Here is a 23,096-nt window from a genome sequence, read left to right as displayed (position 1 = left end):
GTTTATTTCGTTTGAAAATGATTTATTGCTAAATCAGAGGGGTGTTTGACTTTTATTGAGAATGGATAATGCTTTCTGGGATTTGTTGTCAAGTCAAGTCACAATCTGAATGGCGCTGAGAGTACAGGCAGTGAAAGTCAAGGCAGCGGAGGAGATGACTACGTCAGCTCAGCGGACGATGGAAGCCAACCAGCCCCCAACTTGAGGGAAGTTAAGGATGCCATTCAACAGCTAAAGACCAATAAAGCAGCTGGTAAGGATGGTATCGGAGCTGAGCTCATCAAGATGGGCCCGGAAAAGCTGGCCACTTGCCTGCACAAACTGATAGTCAGAATCTGGGGAACCGAACAGCTACCGGAGGAGTGGAAGGAAGGGGTTATATGCCCCATCTACAAGAAAGGCGACAAACTGGAGTGTGACAACTTTCGAGCGATCACCATCCTTAATGCCGCCTACAAAGTGATATCCCAGATCATCTTCCGTCGTCTGTCACCATTAGTGAACGAGTTCGTGGGAAGTTATCAAGCCGGCTTCGTTGACGGCCGCTCGACAACGGACCAGATCTTTACTGTACGGCAAATCCTTCGAAAATGCCGTGCATACCAGGTCCCAACGCACCATCTGTTTGTTGGTTTCAAGGCGGCATACGACAGTATAGACCGCGTAGAGCTATGGAAAATTATGGACGAGAACAGTTTCCCCGGGAAGCTTACCAGACTGATCAAAGCAACGGTGGATGGTGTGCAAAACTGTGTGAAGATTTCGGGTGAACACTCCAGTTCGTTCGAATCGCGCCGGGGACTAAGACAAGGTGATGGACTTTCGTGCCTGTTGTTCAACATTGCGCTAGAAGGTGTCATGCGGAGAGCCGGGTGTAACAGCCGGGGTACAATTTTCAACAGATCCAGTCAATTCATTTGCTTCGCGGATGACATGGACATTGTCGGCCGAACATTTGCAAAGGTGGCAGAACTGTACACCCGCCTGAAACGTGAAGCAACAAAAGTTGGACTGGTGGTGAATACGTCAAAGACAAAGTACACACACTTAACTCATTTCACCCTATTCGGTAAATTTTACCGAAATCTCAACAGCAGAACTGTTCGGTAATTTATTTTACAGATTTTTTGTATTTTTTTCCATTGCTCAACTGTCAAAATCACCGAAAATCAGTTAAATTATTTACCGAACAGTTTGTACCGAATTGTGTACCGGTAAAAATTGGTAAAAATTGTATCGAATTCGGCGATTTTTTTTAAAGTGTGCATCACAGCAAAAAAAGTTGTTGAATATTACATCGAAATCGCTGCAACCCACTGAATCCATCGATTATTGAATATTACACAGCACGATGTACTCGAGAGCTTGCTGTGTAATAAGCAGAAGCGATGTAATTTCTCCAGATGTAATAAATAAACGACGTAATCAAAGCGATGTAGATGAATGTGACGTAAAGCAGCCCGATGAGCATGGTAGTAAATGTAAATTCAGTTATTTTGATAACGTAATGTTCATGAGATGCTGTTTTCAGTTTTTAAATATTGATTTTTTTTATTATTCAAATTTTAATATACATATTTCAATTTTTTTCACAGGATTCGAAAAAAAAATTTATTTTATCTCAATCTATATAGGGTTATTTTAGTTATTTCATGATACTTTTCAGCAGATTAGTACTTTTAGCAGCTTTACTTTATTGTAAGCGTCCATCATGCACATAGCTGAATAAAGTTCCACCGCAGGTTTCAGTTCACATTTCACAGACAAGTTCCTATACACCGGCAGTCTAGTCTAGACAGGGTTTCTTCTGAGTAGCCGACACATAAATCGGTGATCTAGAAAGACATCAGATGCTGAAAAGAGATAAGAAAAAACGTTCAGATGGGCTGGTAAGGAGCGATGATACTTAATAATTTTCTTTTATACGATTGGATTCCCTCCTGAATCAAAGACGCATGCCAGAGGGTCTTTAAAGGTAGCGTCACACTTCGGGAATTTGGTCCGCGGATTTTTCCCCCATGCATTTTTACATACGCGATGTTTTTGGGATTTGGGCGCGGAAAATCAAAATCCCGGCCCCATTTCAAATGCACGGGGGGACCAAAATCCGGCGGAAAATTTTCCCCAAAGTATAAGGTGCCCTTTACTGTTTCAAATGTTGGTCTAAAAATACATGGGACCAAAATCCGCCGGACGATTTTCCCGATGTGTGAGGCTACTTCTATAGACTCTGAATTTAATAATAAATGATTGCCATTATGCTTACCCACGTTGACAGCTTAACTAGTATAAACTGTTGATCCATAATGATTTTAATTATCACAAAATTAACCTACTTCTTAGGCTATCTCTTCCTCATCTTCGATCTCGCGCTCTTCTTCCTTGCCCTCGCCATCGTCACCGAAATCTTCTTCACCACCGTCCTCTTTCGCTTCCGATTCCATTTCGATGTCCGGCAGCAGATTGTACTGGAGCAGATTTGACCACGAATCGTCCTTGATAAGTTCGGCAATGTCATCCTTGATCGTATCATTATTGTTGGTGAACCAATCGAAGAATGTTCGATACTCTAGGCCGCGTTTCCACCGGTTAGCCATCGCCTTCTTTGGATACATCTTGGTCAAGACGCGATCCCGTTTCTACGTGACGGCCGTGCTGGTCGAAGCAGGTAATCTGAAAGCGAACCCAAATGTTACTAAATTCCACGTATTTTAATTGAAATTAAAAACCAAAGTTAGACTCTGTTAAAAACTAGCACTATAATAACGTCGTTATATGTACATGTTTAGATTTGCTATTATAGTTTGAATTTAAAACTACAAATCCTAGTATCGCAAAAGGGCACCGCCTACAAGAAGTTGGCGTAGGAAGCCCTAGGCGAGACGGTCAAGGTGAGGGCACTCACGACGGAGATGAATCTAAGGGTTAAAGACCTGGACGAGATCATCGAAGTCGAAGAGCTCGTCACGGCACTGCGGCGAAAGTGTGAAGTGAAGACGCCCATCGCAGCCGTTCGGCTACGGAAAGGTCCGGCAGGGACACAAAGTATTCGGCTATCTGCAGCGGACACCTCCAAGGTAGTCAAGTTGGGGAGCGTCAAGGTGGGATGGTCGGTGTGCCCTGTGGCATGTACGAGCAACCCGAAGCGAGTCACGATGTTCGATGCTGCAAGGACACGCAGCTTACCTCGAGGGTGCGTTGTGCACTGCCCCCCCTTTGAAGCGATGGGCTTGGCGGCAATGGAAACGGTTTAGCGGGTCGGGGATGTAGTCCTGCCTCCTTCGTTTGCTGTTGGAGGTGGTCCCTAATCCCGCACTTCCTGGACAACCCAGGATGTCTGTTGAGCAGATTCCCCCTCCATTGCTTAGTAAGAAAAAAAAAACACGCACGCACACAAAATCTCAATTCGTCGAACTGAGTCGATCGGTATATAACACTTTGGGTCTCCGGGCCTTTTATAAAAAGCGAACATATAGCCTTTACGTATACGAGAAAGGCAAAACGTTTAGCTGGGCTGGTGAGGAGCGATGATATTTATACTTCGCTTTTATACGGATATACTGCTGGGATTCCTAATCTAAAAAAAATACGCATCCCTGCTAAATCCAAGAAGCATTCCCTTTTGAATCAAAGAAACATTACTCTTAGGAATCTCCGATGGATTCCTTCTAGAATTCCCAGGAGGATTTTATTAGTAATACCCGGAGAATTGCCTTCAGAATTCTCGTAGGAACTTCATAGATTCATGTCGAAATTCCTCGGGGATTCCGGAGTGAATTATTCGGAGAGAATTATTCACACGAAATTCGTGGAGGATCCCGGAGGGAATCCTTCGGAAAATTTGAAGGGAATCCTTTCTGGGAATTCTAGAAGGAATCCATCGGGGATACCGAAAAGTATCCTTCGGGATATTCGGAAAGAATCCCTTGGGATTTCTGGAAGGAAAACCTCGGTGATTCCAAAATGAATCGTTCGGTGATTCCAAAAGGAATCTTCTTGAAATTCCGAAGTGTATTCTTCGGGGATTGTGTAGGGATTCGCTTTAAAATTCCCAGAAGATTCTCCCTGGAATCCTCTATAGATTTTAAAAGAACTCTTTGAGGATCCCAAAGAAAATCTTCGGGGATTCCATAAGAAATCCTTCGACGATTCCTAAAGAACTCTTTCGGAATTCCGAAGGAACTTCTCTAAAGATTCCCGGATGAAATCCTTTGAAGATTCCGAAGAAACTGCTTCTGGAATTTGGAAAGAAATGCTTCGGATATGCCGAAGAAACTTCTTCGAAGATTCCAAAGGAGCTTCTTCGAGGATTCTAAAAGGAATCGTCTGGGTTTTCAAAAATCCTCCGGGGTTCCGAAGCAACTTTTTTAGGATTCCGAATCAACTTTTATTGGATTCCAAAGGAACTCTTTCAGGGATTCCGTAAAGACTCCATCGAGGATTCCAAAGGAACGCCTTCGAGGATTTCGGAAGAACACCTTCAGAATTCCGAATCAACTTCTTAGAATTTTGAATTTTGAAGAAACTCATTTGAAAACTTCAAATAAACTCCTGCGAAGATTTCGGAAGATTCCCTTCAAAATTTTGATGGAACGCTTTAGGGGGTTCTAAAGCAACTTCTTCGGGAATTCCGAGGAAGCTCCTTCAAGAATTCCAAAAGAACCCTCTCTGATAATTCCAAAAAGAATCCTCCGGTGTTTCCTATATGGAATTTAGTAGGAATTCACTGCGAACTTCCGAGGGATCCCCATTGCAATCTTCGGAGAAGGTACTCATTGGGGCCCTCCTTAGCCGTGCGGTAAGACGCTAGCAAGACGGTAAGCAAGACCATGCTGAGGGTGGCTGGGTTCGATTCCCGGTGCCGGTCTAAGCAATTTTCGGATTGGAAATTGTCTCGACTTCCCTGGGCATAAAAGTATCATCGTGCTAGCCTCATGATATACGAACGCAAAAATGGTAACCTGGCATAGAAACCTCGAGATTAATAACTGTAGAAGTGCTTAATGAACACTAAGCTGCGAGGCGACTGTGTCCCAGTGTTGGGATGCAATGTCAATAATAATAATAATAATAAGAAGAAGAAGAAGGAGAAGAAGGAACTCCTTAGAAGATTGCGAAGGAACTCCTTTAGGGATTCCGAAGAAACTGCTTTTGGAATTCCGATAGAACTTCTTCGGGGATTCCAAAGAAGCTCCTTTGGGTATTCCAAAAAAAAATTTCATCGGGATTCTCGGAGGAGTTCCTTGAAAGAGATTCTTTGGCATCCTTGAAGGAGTTCCTTCGAAATCCTTACAGAAATTCATTCGAAACTCTTGCCGGAGTTTCTTTGAAATCGTTATACGATTTCCATAAGTATCCCCGGTAGATTCCCTCTGGAATCCCTAGAGAAATTGCTTCAGCGACTTTTTTTTCTGAATCAAAGAAGCATTTCCGTCTGAAATAAAGACACCTGCTTACTTACTTACTTATGGATCCTGTACGCCTCCGGTGGGGCAAAGGGCCGTCTTGAAAGATCTCCATCCTGAGCGTTGCCCGGCTATCGCTTTAACCTGTTGCCAGGTTAGATTTCGGTCGACTTCTTTTATTTCTTTATTGAGGCTTCGCCGCCATGAGCCTTTGGGTCTGACTCTGCTGCGATGTCCCGCTGGGTTCCAGTCTAATGCTTGTTTACAGATTTCGTTTCCGCCCCTACGTAGAGTGTGGCCGACCCAGCCCCACTTCCGATCCCGAATTTCTGTTGCTATCGGCCTCTGGTGATTTCTACTCGCAAAGGCAGCCCTTGCTTTCTTGATCCGTGCGCCTATGTCGATCTTGGTACCGCCGTCTGACGCCATTTGGCTACCAAGATATTGGAAGCTTTCAACATTCTCCACTGGTTGCCCGGCTACTGTGAAACTGGAAGGAATCACCGTGTTTACATCCAACGTTTTGGTTTTGTTGACATTGATGACTAAACCTGCCGAGGAGGAGCACTCGGCAAGGTCGTTGAGCTTACTCTGCATATCAGAGCGCCGTTGCGCGAGGAGTGCAACGTCATCCGCCAATTCGAAGTCGTTTAGGTGCTGCATGATTATAGGCTGCCATAACAGCCCGCGGTTTGGTTCACGGTCAATCGCATCTACCAGAATCTCATCGATTACGATGAGGAACAGTAACGATGATAGAATACATCCTTGCCTCACACCAGCTATGACCCGGATAGGGTCGAACAAGACCCCATTGTGCAGCACTCTACACGAGAAGGCCTCGTACTGTGCCTCGATGAGGCCGATGATTTTCTCAGGAACTCCCTTGCGTCTCAGGGCGCCCCACATATTCTCGTGATTGAGACGGTCGAAAACTTTTTCGTAGTCAATGAATACCAAGTAAAGGGACTCTTGGAATTCGTTGACCTGCTCCAGAATGATACGGAGCGTGACAATATGGTCCACAAAGGATCTTCCGGCACGGAATCCGGCTTGCTGCCGTCGGAGAGTCGCATCGATCTTCTCCTGAATCCGGGCTAGGATAATTTTGCACAGAACTTTGAGAACGGTACACAGCAACATAATGCCTCGCCAGTTATTGCATACAGTCAGGTCACCCTTTTTGGGCACCTTCACTAAGATACCTTGCATCCAGTCGACCGGGAAAGTTGCGGTGTCCCAGATATTACGAAATAAACGATGCAGTAGTTGAGCGGATGTCATGGGGTCAGCTTTGAGCATCTCAGCTGATATGCAATCGACCCTTGGGGCTTTATTCGATTTCATGCTTTGGATGGCTGTTTGAATCTCTAGCAGTGATGGAGCTTCGGTATTGACGCGTGTTATACGTCGGATCCTAGGCAGATCATGCCGAGGTGGTGATGGCCTGGCTGGCACTTGAAAAAGTTGTTCGAAGTGCTCGAACCAGCGTTTCAGCTGGTCAGTTGGGTCGGTCAATAACTAATCATTCGCGTCTTTCACAGGCATCGTTGCTTTCATTTTCGCCCCGCTTAAGCGTCGTGAGATGTAGTAGAGGAGGCGAATGTCCCCGGTTGCGGCGGCTCTCTCTCCTTCGTCGGCCAGAGACTCTGCCCACGCTCGCTTGTCTCGTCGACATGAGCGTTTTATTTCCTTCTAAAGAGCCGCGTATAGTTGACGGGCTAAAACTTTGGCTCCTCTGGGTTTCGATCGCTCTATCGCGGCTTTGGCTTCTCTTCGCTCCTCTATCTTCCTCCAGGTCTCATCAGTGATCCATTGTTTTCTCTGGGTGCGTAGTTCGCCCAGATTGTTCTCGCTGGTGGCGATGAAGGCATTCTTGATAGCGGTCCATTGGTCTTCCACGCTGCCACCTTCCGGAATATCTGCAGCACGCGTCTCCAGTTCTTCAACGAAGGACCGTTTCACCGTGGCATCTTCCAGTCGGCGTTTGTTGAATCGTCGTTCAACTCTTTCCTCCTGCCGACGAATCCGCGCAATGCGCAGGCGTATTTCGCCGATGAGGAGGTGATGATCAGACGCAATATCGGCACTACGCTTATTCCGTACATCAAGAAGGCTCCGTTTCCATTTTCGGCTGATGCAGATGTGGTCGATTTGATTTTCTGTAAAGCCGTCACGGCTTGTTACCACAAAATTCACCATGTCGTTATTACCACAAAATTCTGCGAACAGCTCTCCGTTTTCGTTCATTTCTCCAAGACCATGGCGTCCCATAATGCGCTCATGGTTCGAGTTGTCGGATCCGATCTTCGCGTTGAAGTCGCCCAAACAGATCTTGATATCACCCTTCGGAATTCTATCTACGACGGCATTGAGTTGACTGTAGAAGTTCTCTTTGTCTTGCAGATCCGCAGGATCGGTTGGCGCATAACATTGGATTATAGTAAGGTTTCGGACCCGTGTTCTAAATCTGGCAACGATTATCCTTTCACTTATAGGTTCCCATTTCATAAGCGCAGAGTGTGCCTGAGCGCTTAGCAGGAAGCCAACTCCGCGATGCCGGGGAGCGTGTTCACCTCGTAAACCAGAGTATAGCAGAACTTGTCCCGACGGCATTCTGTATTCTCCAAAGTTTGGCCAACGGATTTCACTCAGTCCCAGGATCTCAAGCTTCATGCGGCGTGCATAATTGGCAAGTTGTGCCAATTTACCCTGCTGGGCTAGGGTTAAAACGTTCCATGTTCCTATTCGTGTCCGTTGTTTCGCGCTAAGAGTCGTCGCCGTAAAATCAGTCCGTATTCTTTCATTATCGGATTCTCGAACAAATTGATGTTTCGGGAACAGTAGGTTGTTGGCCTAAGGTTCCCTATCCACCGGGATGGGGCTGCCATCTTAGGTATAGCTTCCAGGGAATAGCATTTCATACTCAGCCGCTGGATACCAGAACAGACGCTGTTGGAGCCGCACCTCCTTGGTGGACAGACGCTCGATCAGTCGGGTCAAATTTGTTTAAAGTCCCACCCAACACCAGGACTAGGCTAGTGCGCTTCGAGCGGCACACGGTCGCTTTGATAGGGCCTGCTTGGGGACACATGCAGCTTTTTATAGAAGTTCAACAGAGCCCTGTCGAACCCCACCACATCCTAGGCAAACCCCACAGGACGCACCCTCTCACTCTAGCTGATGTCAGAAGGACAACAGTGCCCAGGCTGCACTACCAGCTAAGTACGCAACCCTTAGCTGGCGGTCAATTGTCATGGGAAGACCCGTGGAAGAGTGAGTATTGGAACTTGTGAGGACCAGAGCTATGTTAGGCGCCCCTTCCCGGATGTCAAATCACCATTTCGCAGCCCAAGACACCCGCCTCCCTTCTAAATCAAAGAAGCATTTCCCTCTGAATCAAAGAAACATTCCATCTGGAAAATTCCTCTTGGAGTCCACGGAAAGTTGCCTTCGGAAAAAAATATCCTTTTGGAATCCCGAAAGGAGTTCCGAAAGGATTTCCTTTGGAATCCCGATAGGATTCCCTTTGGAATCCCGAAAGGATTCCCTTTGGAATCCCGAAAGGATTCCCTTGGAATCCTGAAAGGATTCACTTTGGAATCCCGGCAAGGATTCCCTTCGAAATCGAAAGGATTCCTTGGGAATCCTGAAAGGATTCCCTTGGGAATCCTGAAAGGATTCCTTGGGAATCCTGAAAGGATTCCTTGGGAATCCTGAAAGGATTCCCTTGGGAATCCTGAAAGAATTCCTTTGGAATCCTGAAAGATTCCCTTTGGAATCGAAAGGATTCCTTTGGAATCGAAAGGATTCCTTTGGAATCGAAAGGATTCCCGAAAGGATTCCCTTTGAAATCCCGAAAGGATTCCCTTAGGAATCCCGAAAGGATTCTTTAGGAATCCCGAAAGGATTCTTTAGGAATCCCGAAAGAATTATCTTTGGAATCCCGAAAGGATTCCTTTTGAAATTCCGAAAGGATTCCCTTTGAATCCTGAAAGGATTCCTTTGGAATCGAAAGGATTCCCTTTGGAATCCTGTAAGGATTCCCTTTGAATCCTGGAAAGGATTCCCTTTGAATCCCGGAAAGGATTCCTTTGAATCGAAAGGATTCCTTGGAATCGAAAGGATTCCCTTGGAATCCTGGAAAGGATTCCCTTGAATCCTGAAAGGATTCCTTGGAATCCTGAAAGGATTCCTTGGAATCGAAAGGATTCCCTTGAATCCTGGAAAGGATTCCTTGGAATTGAAAGGATTCCTTGGAATCCTGAAAGGATTCCCCTTGAATCGAAAGGATTCCCTTGGAATCCTGGAAAGGATTCCCTTGGAATCGAAAGGATTCCCTTGGAATCGAAAGGATTCCCTTGAATCTGGAAAGGATTCCTTGGAATCGAAAGGATTCCTTGGAATCGAAAGGATTCCTTGGAATCGAAAGGATTCCTTGGAATCGAAAGGATTCCCTTGGAATCCTGAAAGGATTCCCTTGAATCGAAAGGATTCCCTTGAATCGAAAGGATTCCTTGAATCCTGAAAGGATTCCCTTGGAATCCTGAAAGGATTCCCTTGGAATCGAAAGGATTCCCTTGGAATCTGGAAAGGATTCCTTGGAATCCTGAAAGGATTCCCTTGGAATCGAAAGGATTCCCTTGAATCCTGGAAAGGATTCCCCTTTGAATCCTGGAAAGGATTCCTTGGAATCGAAAGGATTCCCTTGGAATCGAAAGGATTCCTTGGAATCCTGAAAGGATTCCCTTGAATCCCGAAAGGATTCCCTTGAATCCCGAAAGGATTCCCTTGAATCGAAAGGATTCCCTTGAATCCTGGAAAGGATTCCCTTGAATCGAAAGGATTCCTTGGAATCGAAAGGATTCCTTGGAATCCTGAAAGGATTCCCTTGGAATCGAAAGGATTCCTTGGAATCGAAAGGATTCCCTTGGAATCCTGGAAAGGATTCCTTGGAATCGAAAGGATTCCCTTGAATCGAAAGGATTCCCTTGAATCGAAAGGATTCCTTGGAATCGAAAGGATTCCCTTGGAATCCCGAAAGGATTCCCCTTGGAATCGAAAGGATTCCCTTGGAATCGAAAGGATTCCCTTGAATCGAAAGGATTCCCTTGAATCCTGAAAGGATTCCCTTGAATCGAAAGGATTCCCTTGGAATCGAAAGGATTCCTTGGAATCGGAAAGGATTCCTTGAATTCCCGGAAAGTTCCCTTGGAATCGAAAGGATTCCTTGGAATCGAAAGGATTCCTTGGAATCCCGAAAGGATTCCTTGGAATCGAAGGATTCCCTTGGAATCGAAAGTTTCCCTTGGAATCGAAAGGATTCCCTTGAATCGAAAGGATTCCTTGGAATCCCGAAAGGATTCCCCTTGGAATCCCGAAAGGATTCCCCTTGGAATCCCGAAAGGATTCCCCTTGGAATCCCGAAAGGATTCCCCTTGGAATCCCGAAAGGATTCCCCTTGGAATCCCGAAAGGATTCCCCTTGGAATCCCGAAAGGATTCCCCTTGGAATCCCGAAAGGATTCCCCTTGGAATCCCGAAAGGATTCCCCTTGGAATCCCGAAAGGATTCCCCTTGGAATCCCGAAAGGATTCCCCTTGGAATCCCGAAAGGATTCCCCTTGGAATCCCGAAAGGATTCCCCTTGGAATCCCGAAAGGATTCCCCTTGGAATCCCGAAAGGATTCCCCTTGGAATCGAAAGGATTCCCTTGGAATCGAAAGGATTCCCTTGGAATCGGAAAGGATTCCCCTTGAATCGAACAGGATAACCCTACCAATAAGACAACGGAGAATTTTTCTATCTCACGAAAATGTTCCTCCTTACCGAAGGAATCGAACCTACACTCTTGCGTTTGAGACAGTTGACATCGCTAACCTCACGGCCAAAGATCCACATATTCCAATTTCTATCTCAATCCAAACCGAATCCTTGGAATTCAAAAAACGAATTGTTTTGGTTTTTCTTAAACGTGAATCTTGGTAGGGAACCCAAATCAAATCTTTGACAGATACCGAACCCTGAGAAGCGTGCTTTTGGGATTCCAAACGAGATCCTTTTAAGTAGAATCCTTCTTGGATTCCGAACTAATCTTCAGGAGATACCGGATCGTCTTCGTTGAACCTTCTAGACCCAGGAATCCTTTTGGGATTCCATGAGCCTTTTGATTCCTTCGGATTCCAGCAATCCTTTCGATTCCAAGGGAATCCTTTCAGGATTCGATCCTTTCGGATTCCAAGGGAATCCTTTCGATTCGGAATCCTTCAGGATTCCAAGGAATCCTTTCGGATCCAAAGGGAATACTTTCGGATTCAAGGGAATCCTGTCCTTGAACCTTCGATTCCTTCCGGGATTCAAGGGAATCCTTTCGATTCAAGGGAATCCTTTCGGGATTCAAAGGGAATCCTTCAGGATCCCAAGGGAATCTTTCGATTCCAGGGAATCCTTTCCGGGATTCCCAAGGAATCGCTTCGATTCAAGGGAATCCTTTCCAGATTCAAGGGAATCCTTTCAGGATTCCAAGGAATCCTTTCGGGATTCAAAGGGGAATCCTTTCAGGATTCAAGGGAATCCTTCAAGGATCCCGGGAATCCTTCGATTCAAGGACTTCGGGATTCCAAGGAATCCTCGGGACCCAAGGAATCCTTCCAGAGTCCTGGAATCTCCAGGATTCAAGGAATCCTTTCGATTCGCGATCCTTTCCATGAAGATCAGGGATCCCAAGGAATCCTTTCAGGGACTCAAGGACCTGATTCCAAGGGTTCAGGATCGGGATCGATTCAGGAACTCGGGATTCAAGGACCTCGGGATTCAGGATCCGCGAATCTCGGGATTCCAAGGAACTTTCAGGGCGGGATCAGGGACTTCGATTCAGAGATCCTTTCGATTCAAGGAGTTCAATCCTGATTCCAAGGGATTCCTGGGATTCACTTGGAATCGATTTTCAGGATCGGGTTCAAGGATCTGGATTCAAGGAATCCTTTCGATTCTCCCTGAATCGAAAGGTTCCTTGGAATCCCGAAAAAGTTCCTTGAATCGAAAGGATCTCTTGAATCGAAAGGATTCGGGATGAAAGGATCCTTGAATCCCGAAAGTTCCTTGAATCGAAAGGATTCCTTGAATCTCTGGAAAGGATTCCTTGAATCCTGAAAGATTCCCTTGGAATCGAAAGGTTCCCTTGGAATCCTGAAGGATTCCCAGAAAGTTCCTTGGAATCCTGAAAGGATTCCTTGAATCGAAAGGATTCCCCTTGGAATCGAAAGGATTCCTTGGAATCGAAAGTTCACTCTTGGAATCCTGAAAGGATTCCTTGGAATCCCGGGAAAGTTCCCTTGGAATCGAAAGGATTCCCTTGAATCCACGAAAGGATTCCTTGGAATCGGAAAGGATTCCTTGGAATCGAAAGGATTCCCCTTGAATCGAAAGGATTCCTTGGAATCCTGAAAGGATTCCCTTGAATCGAAAGGATTCCCTTGGAATCCCTTGGAAAAAGGATTCCTTGGAATCGAAAGTTCCGGAAAGGATTCCTTGGAATCCTGAAAGGATTCCCTTGGAATCGAAAGGATTCCTTGGAATCCTGAAAGGATTCCTTGGAATCGAAAGGATTCCCTTGGAATCGAAAGGATTCCCTTGGAATCGAAAGGATTCCCTTGGAATCGAAAGGATTCCCTTGGAATCGAAAGGATTCCTTGGAATCGAAAGGATTCCCTTGAATCGAAAGGATTCCCTTGGAATCGAAAAGTTCCTTGGAATCGAAAGGATTCCCTTGGAATCCTGGAAAGGATTCCCTTGAATCCCGAAAGGATTCCCTTGAATCCTGAAAGGATTCTTGAATTGAAAGGATTCCTTGGAATCGAAAGGATTCCCTTGAATCGAAAGTTCCTTGAATCGAAAGGATTCCCTTGAATCGGAAAGGATTCCCTTGAATCGAAAGGATTCCCTTGGAATGGAAAGGATTCCCTTGGAATCGAAAGGATTCCCTTGAATCGAAAGGATTCCTTGGAATCGAAAGGATTCCCCTTGGAATCGAAAGGATTCCCTTGAATCGAAAGGATTCCCTTGGAATCGAAAGGATTCCTTGGAATCGAAAGGATTCCTTGAATCCTGGAAAGGATTCCCTTGAATCGAAAGGATTCCCTTGAATCGAAAGGATTCCCTTGAATCGAAAGGATTCCTTGGAATCGAAAGGATTCCCTTGAATCGAAAGGATTCCCTTGGAATCCTGAAAGGATTCCCTTGGAATCCTGAAAGGATTCCTTGGAATCGAAAGGATTCCTTGGAATCGAAAGGATTCCCTTGGAATCCTGGAAAGGATTCCCTTGGAATCTGAAAGGATTCCTTGGAATCGGAAAGGATTCCCTTGAATCGAAAGGATTCCCTTGGAATCGAAAGGATTCCTTGGAATCGAAAGGATTCCTTGAATCCTGAAAGGATTCCTTGGAATCGAAAGGATTCCTTGGAATCCCGAAAGGATTCCTTGGAATCGAAAGGATTCCCCTTGGAATCCCGAAAGGATTCCCCTTGGAATCCCGAAAGGATTCCCCTTGGAATCCCGAAAGGATTCCCCTTGGAATCCCGAAAGGAATCCCCTTGGAATCCCGAAAGGATTCCCCTTGGAATCCCGAAAGTATTCCTTTTGGAATCCCGAAAGGATTCCCTTTGGAATCCCGAAAGGATTCCCTTCAGAATCCCGAAAGGATTCCCTTTGGAATCCCGAAAGGATTCCCTTTGGAATCCCGAAAGTATTCCCTTTGGAATTCCGAAAGGATTGCCTTTGGAATCCCGAAAGGAATACAAAAAAGGCTCCCTTAGAAAACCCAAAAGGATTTGGTTCAGAATTTCAAAAGCATTCGATCCGGTATCTCCTGAAGATTTAGTTCGGAAACCAAGAAGGACTCGGGTTTTCACTAAAAGAACTCGTTTCGGAATCCCAAAAGCACGCTTCGGTTCGGTATCTGTCAAAGATTTGATTTGGGTTCCCACCAAGACACGTTTAAGAAAACCAAAACAATTCGTTTTTGAATTCCAAGGGGATTCGGTTTGGATTGAGATAGTAATTGGAATATGTAGTGGTCTTCGTGGCCGTGAGGTTAGCGATGTCAACCGTCTAAACGCATGTGCTATGGAGTGTAGGTTCGATTCCCGCCTCGGTAAGGAGGAACATTTTCGTGATAGAAAAATTCTCCGTTGTCTTATTGGTAGGTGTTATGTGTTCAGTGTGTTACGACCTCTGGTTGAAGACGGTGTTCCTGTCTTTTTTTTAAGGGGTCGGTTTGAAATCCTTAAAAGATTCGGTTTGAATTCTCAAATAGATTTGTTTTGGAATTCTTCAAGGAAGCGATTCGGGGTTCCAAAACGATTTGGTTTGAAATCCGAAATGGATTTGGATCGGTAAAGAATCTCAAAAGGATTTGGCTTGGAATCCCTAAAAGATTCGTTTCGGAATCTCAAAAGGTTCTTCAAAGGAATATCAAAATGACTCGGTTTGGAATTCCTCAATGTTTTAATTCAGAATATCAAAAAGGGTTCAGTTTATAATACCAAACGTATTCGATTTGAAATCCCAAAAGGATTCGTTGTGGAGTCCCAAAAAGGATTTAGTTCAGAATTTAGTTAGAGAGAATTCTTTTTGGAATTCCAATAGAATTTGGTTTGAAGTTTCGAAACGATTCAGTTCGGAATCTCATAAGGGTTCGGTTCTACATCCCAAAAAGATTGGGTTTTAAATTTCAAACGGTTCGGAATCTCAAAAGTTTTTATTCGGAATTCCAAATGAACTCGTTTTAGGATCCCAAGAAGATTGGTTTTAGGATTCGGTTCTGAATCCCAAAATAATTCGGTTCGGAATCTTATTGATATTTGGTTTTTATTCAAATTTTTAATCAAAAGGATTCGGTTTGGAAGCACGGAAGTCGAATCAAGTACGAGACACTGAAGACGGCCTCACAATTGAGGTCGAAATACGTAACTGTAAAGATAACAAAACGTGGTGGAATTCGTGGTTCGTGTTGGGTATCATAATGCCGGAAGTGGAAGATTCCCAGAAGGGTTCCGTTCAGAATAAAAAAAAAAATAGTTCGGAATAGCTGAAGTATTTTCTTCGGAATTCTGGAAGGATTTCACTTGTAATCCTAGATCATTGGAAATTTAGAAAGATTCCGTTCAGCATCCCAGGATCAGGATACTGTTTGGAATCTCAGTGGATTTTTTTTCAGACTGAAAGGATTTCGTTTGGAATCCCAAAAGGATACTATGAACGGGTGACTGAGGGATTGTTCACAAATAACGTAACGCTCAAGGGGGAGGGAGGGGGTCAAGCCGAGCGTTATGGGTCATATATACATATCGACAAATCAAATAAATTGAATAAACTTATTTTTAAGTTCTTACCTGTCATTTGTTTTCCAATCCATTACTCCTTGATGCGACAAAAACGTTCAGTTCCCATGGAAGAAAAACATTAATTATTATTATTAATGGTTTTATTATTTCCTTAATTCAACGGTAGTATTACAATTTTTTACTTTTACAGTTCAGAGATTTGGATTACCTTTCAGCTGAGAGCAATTCTATTTCATTACAAGAGACATAAGGAGCATTGAACAGGATTTCACTAGCTAAAATTAGCTTTTTATAGGGAAAAGGTGCAAAAAAAAAACCCTAGAACTCAGATTTTCTTAAGGCTAATATCACAGGGGTTAAGAGATGAGTGCTTCGATGAGCGGATTTGCTGACGTCTCACATGAAGTTATGAAGGATCTCGTAGCCCGTTCGATACTTGTGTCGATAGTGTTGACACCGGCCAACTTGTGCAAATCGTCGGTCGGATACCAGGGGTTCAAGTTGAGGACCGTTTTGAGCAGTTTGTTCTGTTTCACTTGAAGTCGCTTGCGGTGAGATTTTGCGCAGTTACCCCAGACCACCGATGCATAGGTCATTATAGGCCGGATGATACTCTTGACGACCAGTAACTTGTTTTTGATGTGTAGCTTTGACCGACGATTTAGCAGAGAGTAAAGCGCTTTAGAAGAACGATCTATCTTTTCAGCGACATAGTTAACATGTTTGTCGAACTTGAGCTTCTTGTCAAACACCACTCCCAGATACTTGACTTCTTCGTCCCACATAGTTGGTTGGCCATTGATCGTTATCGATCTGCGGGGGAGGTATCGAGCTACGCGTCTCCTGGTGAAAAATATGGACTGGGTTTTCCCAGCATTAAGCTTGATGCGCCATTTCCGTTGGAATTCCTCAAGGTTGTCCATTGCCGCTTGGAGGTGGGTGACAACAATTTGTGGATCTCTATCCGACGCCAGGAAAGCAGTATCATCCGCAAAGAATGCGTAGGACACACCGTCAACCATTACTATGTCGGATGTGAGAACGTTGTAGAGAATAGGACTCAGCACTGATCCTTGTGGTACTCCAAAGGGTATGTTGTGCTCATTAGAGTTCTCGCCATTTACAGCCACCGTGAAGGTCCGATTTGACAGGAATGATTGGATAATCTTAACCAGGTAGAGCTGCAGATTCGATCGGAAGAGTTTGTACACCACAGCATCTTGCCATACGGAATCGTACGCCTTCTCAACGTCGAGGAGAATCATACCAGTCGATTTACCCGTTAGGAATCCGCGCTTCACTTTCTGCTTTATGCGTTCGAGCTGGTGCACCGTTGAGTGTCCCGTTTTGAAGCCGAACTGTTGTGGTGGAATGACTTCCTCTGTCTCCAGGTGTCGGTTTAACCGGGCAAGGATTACCCTTTCGAGGACTTTGCTTAGGCTGCTCAGGAGACTTATCGGTCGGTAGTTACCAGGGTCAGTGATATCCTTATTAGCCTTTGGAATAGCTATTACATTGGCGTGCTTCCAGCCGGTCGGAAAGTAACCCAAGACTAGGCACGCGTTGAAGATCTTGGTCAAAACGATCAATCCTTTTCTTGGCAGGTGTTTGAGGCAGGTGTTCCGGATGCCGTCCTGCCCGGGAGATTTCCTATTTTTCAACGTGCGGATGACTGACTTCACCTCCTTCGGTTTTACCAGAGCAGCATTAGGAACGAGAGGATTTGCAGTACGAATTTGGTCAACTGCATTTTCCACGGCGGCCAAGGTTCCAGGATCTCCTGGCTCTTCATTATTGTGGGCAGCAGCAAACGCTGCTGCGAAAGCTTCGGCTTTCTGTGATGAGCTCGCTACGAGATTACCGTTGACGTTTAGCGGGGGGCTGTGTTTCACCGTGTTCCGGAGGTTGCGAGTCAACTTCCAAAATTTGTTACTGCCGTTATCTAGGTTCTTCAGCATCGACCCAAAGTTCTGGAATCGATGTTCTGCGCTTAACGAACTGATGGCATTGTTTAGGTGGTTGACCACCGCACCAATCAGCGGGTCCCGACTCCGAATAAACTGCCTACGACGCACATTCCTTAGCCGAATTAGCAGCTTCAGCTCGTCGGGAATGTCTTTCTTCTTTGGGAGAATTCTACGCGTAGGAACAGCAGCCTCCTCAGCTACCTTGATGACCTCAGTGATTTTGCCTATGGCGGCGTCGATTTTCTGTGGACGATCCAGATCGTTGATCCAGGATGCGGTGACGTCAATTTCCTGATCAATTTTCCGAGCGAAGGTGCTCCAGTTCGCCTTATCGAAGCAGCTGATGAGCTTACCAGCCGGGGCTATTGGAACGTCGGCATCGATGGTGAAGGTTACTGGCAGATGATCTGATGATAGTTCGACGTGCGATTTCGGCTTTGACATCTGTACTAGGTTGTTTGAAATAACCAGGTCCAAGGTTGAAGGCCTCCCTCGCCCGGACGGGTAGCGAGTGGGAGTGTCAGGAGCGTGAATGTAAAAGTCCGCGGACTCGTACTCTTGATGCAGAATTCGTCCTGCTTTGTTGGCTCTGGTGCAGTTCCACATCATGTGTCGCGCGTTCATATCTCCTACCAGAAAGTAGGGTCCATCGATTTTGCTAAGCTGGCGTATATCGCGTCTTAACTGGGAGAGTGCTGCCCTATTAGTCGACCTGGGATAGTACACAGCGACCATGTTCACTGGTGTTGGATCTGCCTTGACCGTGATCCCGATCGTTTCGATTGCTCGCGTAGAAGTTTCCAGTTTAGAGAAAGAAATTCCGTTTCTCACCAGAATCGCCACTCCTCCCCCTCGGATGGCGTTCGGCGAGTTTCGATCCGCTCTCACAATGGCGTAGTTTTCATGGTACACTGAATTGTTGAGCTGCAGCCAGGTTTCAGTTATTACAGCGATGTCGATTTCGTGGGTCTCGAGGAAGTGGAAAAATTCCACAGCCTTGTTACGAATGGAACGGCAGTTCCAATTCACCACCTTAAATGAACTAAGATTGGCCATTGTAGATGTACTTGATGATAAGTTCGCTAAGAGCGAGAAATTGCATTGCCTTCGATTGGCAATTCGAGAGTCTGGCGAAGAGCTCACTAGCAAGGCACATGAATTCCTGCACGGTAAACAGGTTCGACGAACCGGAATGAGGGTTTTCCTGGACAACTTGGGAGTATGTAGGATTCGAGCTTGTTATGCTGCCTAGCAAATGGCTCAGGTCGCCACTCGGTGCCCTGGAGGTAGGTAAAGGTACTGTTGAAATCTTTGCAGAGTTATTCCTGGGGGACGGTCTGGCCCTCTTCCTAGTAGTCAAATCCTGTAAGTGCTTGAGCCGAGTCGGACAGCCCTTGTAGTTCGCTGTATGGTTTTGGCTGCAGTTGGCGCAACGGATTTGCGAACGGTCCTCGTTGGCAGTAGCGACGGCCCTCGCAGGTAGAGAACATTCCGATGTCTGATGACGTTCACCGCATTTAACGCACTTTGCTTCCAGGTTGCAGTTCCTCATTCCGTGGCCGAACTGCTGGCAGCGGAAGCACTGGACAATGTCGGATTTTTTCTTCGAATAATACCTCCACCTGACAATGACGTTGAACAGGGCATTGATTTTTTGGAGATCTTGCAGTTTGGCTGCTCCATTTGAGAACTGCAGCAGGTATAGCGCGTAATCACCGTGCTTAGACGTAGACAGCTGGCGAACACTAATCGGATGAACATTCACTGTCGCCATCTCTTGTATCACTTCTTCCACCGGAAACACCGGCAGCCCGGAAAGAACTATTTTCATCGGAATTTCATCACTGGTTCCGTGCGTATAGAACTGGAGTCTTGATGCCTTCAGTGTGCTCACGATGTCAGAAAAGTGAGGTTTTGTTTTCACACTAATCTGAATGTGGCTTTTTCCCACCCGCAAACCGTAATCATTTTTCGTCACCGACGTCATGGAAATCATTTGGTTGAGTGCGGAAACACTAGAACCGTACACGAAAATCGGCGGACACCTTATTTTGGTGAAAGAAGGAACGGAACAATTCACACTATTATTGACAGCATCACCACACTTTTTGGACCACTGTGCTGCAGCAGTAGCATCATTAGCACCGCCATTGATGACATCTTCCTCTTCGTCGTCGGAAAGCAGCGCAAACTGATTCGACATCATTACCGCACCGGTTTTACCCTGCTGCTGGGTCAGCGGTAGCTGGACATTGAGCTGTTCAACAGATGACGGCATACCGCCGATCGAATTCCTGCGACGGCGACCCGTCTCTTTGTCAACAAGTGGAGGTTTCACCGGGACTTCCTTCTGTTGTTTGCGGATCTTTTCGAACCGTAGTTCATCCGAACCACGATCTGCGAGGACCCGTGTCCATCGCCTGGCCGCGGTGGCGGCTTAGTCGACTTCTCCTTCCCCAGGGCGTCGGCGGACTCACCGAAAACAAATAGTTGAAGCTGCTCACTATTAAATAAGAAATTCTACGCGTCCAAAAAGTAAAACTATTTTTCGTCGCGTTGCACCGTCACCATCCACACGAAACGAAAGCGAGAAGCTGACTGAAAAAAAAAAAAAAAAAAAAACATTAACTTCATCCTCATACCATCGGAAATTGGAACCGGCAAAGCCACTTGTCGTATATGCCGTTGCAAATTACTAGGAATTTCCGGTATTCAAGTTGATCATGTTGGCTCTTTCTCGTATAGTTGAACAAGCGGGGATAGGCTGAAATATAGGAAAATAATAATCAGTAAAGAGTCATAATTTATAGGTAGATATATCACAAACTAAAACGAAGATGACCAATTTATCATTCTATAGTATACAAGTAGCGGAAATAACAACTAAATTCTGCTATTGAGAATGGACTTTTGAGCACAGAATCGTTAAGTTCGCATTATTCAGTATGATAAGAGTACACTCCCTATCAATTTGGATATTATTTCAGAAAGATTGACTGTCTTTAGGTACTTACTTTCTTACCGATGCCAGTGGATTCTATCAGTTGTTCCGCAATTCGGAACTGCACAAGCCTGTCTGTGATTTGACAGATGCAATAATCGAGGTACGCAACAAGGTGGATCGATCGGATGGGAAGATGATTTTCAGACTGCGTAGTTGACGACGTGCAGCTATGGAAGGTCTCGATGAAATGGGGACTTTTGTGTTGACTGGCCACTCCGGCTGTAGTTGAAATAAATAAGCCTGAAACAAAATACAAATTATTCATTGTTCAATCAATACAGGAGAAAAAAATACTTACATTCATTACCCCTCATGTTTTTGCCACTAAATATTAAGCTGCGCTCGAACGGGATTGATTATTTCGGTTATTTATTTAAATGAAAAGCTAAAAACTTTCTCCGCGAACCCACAGCAAATTAAACATATTTTCAAGATGGCACCTCGTATGATTTCAGGTTTGTCGAAGTTTCGAACTGAGGTTGGGAAGTGCAGCCAGATTTAATATTGTATTATCATCGAGTGCAATATTACATCAAATTTGTGTAATGATACATACGCAAATCAGAACCAGCTGGTTGCCCATGTTTCTGTGTAATATTGTCGCTTTCTTTATGTCTATATTACACGAATGTAACGCAATGCCAAATTTTGGATTTTGTTCATGTGTAATTTATAGGCGATGTAATATCACATAAAAATAATGTAAGTTTGTATCTGTTTTTCGCATTTACATAGCTTTTTAACTACATCGTCCAAATTACGTCGAAGTGTTTTACATTATTTTTTGCTGTGCATGCTTGTGGGCGGAACCGAGCGCGACAGGCCCCGCCTGGGAAGCAGTGTTACGATAGACGGGGATACCTTCGAGGTGGTCGAGGAATTCGTCTACCTCGGATCCTTGCTAACGGCTGACAACAACGTTAGTCGTGAAATACGAATACGCCACCGCACCAAATGTGTCATGTTCAAGACGCTAATAAGACCGGTTGCCCTCTACGGACATGAAACATGGACAATGCTCGAGGAGGACTTGCAAGCACTCGGAGTATTCGAGAGACGGGTGCTTAGGACCATCTTTGGCGGTGTGTGGCGGCGAAGAATGAACCATGAGCTCGCCCAACTCTATGGCGAACCCAGTATCCAGAAGGTAGCTAAAGCCGGAAGGGTACGATGGGCAGGACATGTTGCAAGAATGCCGGACAGCAACCCTGCAAAGATGGTGTTCGCTTCCGATCCGGCAGGTACGAGACGGCGTGGAGCGCAGCGAGCGAGATGGGCTGACCAGGTGCAAAACGACTTGGCGAGCGAGGGGCGTATCCGAGGATGGAGAGATGCGGCCTCGAACCGTGCATTATGGCGTCAAATTGTTGATTCAGTGTTATCTGTTTAGATGTTAACTAAATAAATGAATGCACGGGGAAACATACGGAAATTTTTTTATTACTCTTCTCAAAAATTCTAGAAGCGATTTAATTAAAAACGGAAAGCAGTACGGGGTTGGACTTTTCTTATACTGTGTATCAAGTATGATATCATAAAATAAAATTTAAAATCGAAAAATTGCGTTTATTATAAAGTAGAAGGAAAGTCCAACCCCGTACTGCTAACCGTTTTTAATTAAATTGCTCCTAGAATTTTTAAGAAGAGTTTTAAAAATCTTCCCGTATATGCTTCCCCGTGCAATATTTTTCAAATATCATCCTTCGACTTCTTCTTCTTCATGCAACCTTTAATCGTCAATTGGATTTTGAAATTTTTCACTGATAATCATAATTTTGAAATTGACTTCTCCAAATGAATAAAAGTGTGCGTGATTCCGCGGTATTCCTCTCAAAGTGTTTGTGATAGTTTTGCTGCTACTGGATTACCACCTACTTTTATTTTACACATCCTACACAGTGACATTAGTGTTGGTGATTCTGGTTTTGGAGAAGTCAATTGAAGACATTTTTACTCGAGTGTGAAGACATTTGAAAAAACCCCCTGGCATCCCTGACTGCAACTCTACTTGATCGACTTGATCCGTAACGGGTCGTAATGGTCGTAATGACAGTTTGCATCATCAGCGCACATATCGGCACCAACATTTCAAAATGGCAAAACGGCTTTTGTAAACAAAAACTCCTCACCTCGCTGGTGGGCTAAATAATTTGTAACCACCTACGCAATCTCGCGCCATTGAAATGAAAGAAGCTGCTGTTGGATTGCGGTGTTGGATTGCGTGAGTGGGTTCAAACCAATGAGCTGGACTTTATACTAAAGTCTGGTTCAAACGGTTCAAACCTGTTCAAACTAGCCCGCAGCGACTTGAGAACCTCTTGTTTACAAAAGCGGTTTCGATCTTTTGAAATGTTGGTGTCGATTTTTGGTTTTTATTG

General features: G+C 45.0%; 1 long non-coding RNA gene across 1 annotated transcript; it reads right to left on the bottom strand.

The window, feature by feature from the left end:
- Positions 1-1,521: 1,521 nt before the first annotated feature.
- On the bottom strand, positions 1,522-21,189 carry LOC134222434 (uncharacterized). Its single transcript, XR_009982426.1, has 5 exons — positions 21,017-21,189; positions 20,729-20,958; positions 20,357-20,478; positions 2,267-2,673; positions 1,522-1,853 (listed from the first exon to the last, which is right to left on the bottom strand). It is a non-coding gene; the product is annotated as an uncharacterized LOC134222434 (long non-coding RNA).
- Positions 21,190-23,096: the final 1,907 nt, after the last annotated feature.

Source organism: Armigeres subalbatus, chromosome 1 (genome assembly GCF_024139115.2).
Source record: "Armigeres subalbatus isolate Guangzhou_Male chromosome 1, GZ_Asu_2, whole genome shotgun sequence".
Taxonomy (NCBI): Eukaryota; Metazoa; Arthropoda; class Insecta; order Diptera; family Culicidae; genus Armigeres; species Armigeres subalbatus.
The sequence above is the reverse complement of the archived record's forward strand: the minus strand, read 5'-3'. Positions and strand labels throughout refer to the sequence as shown.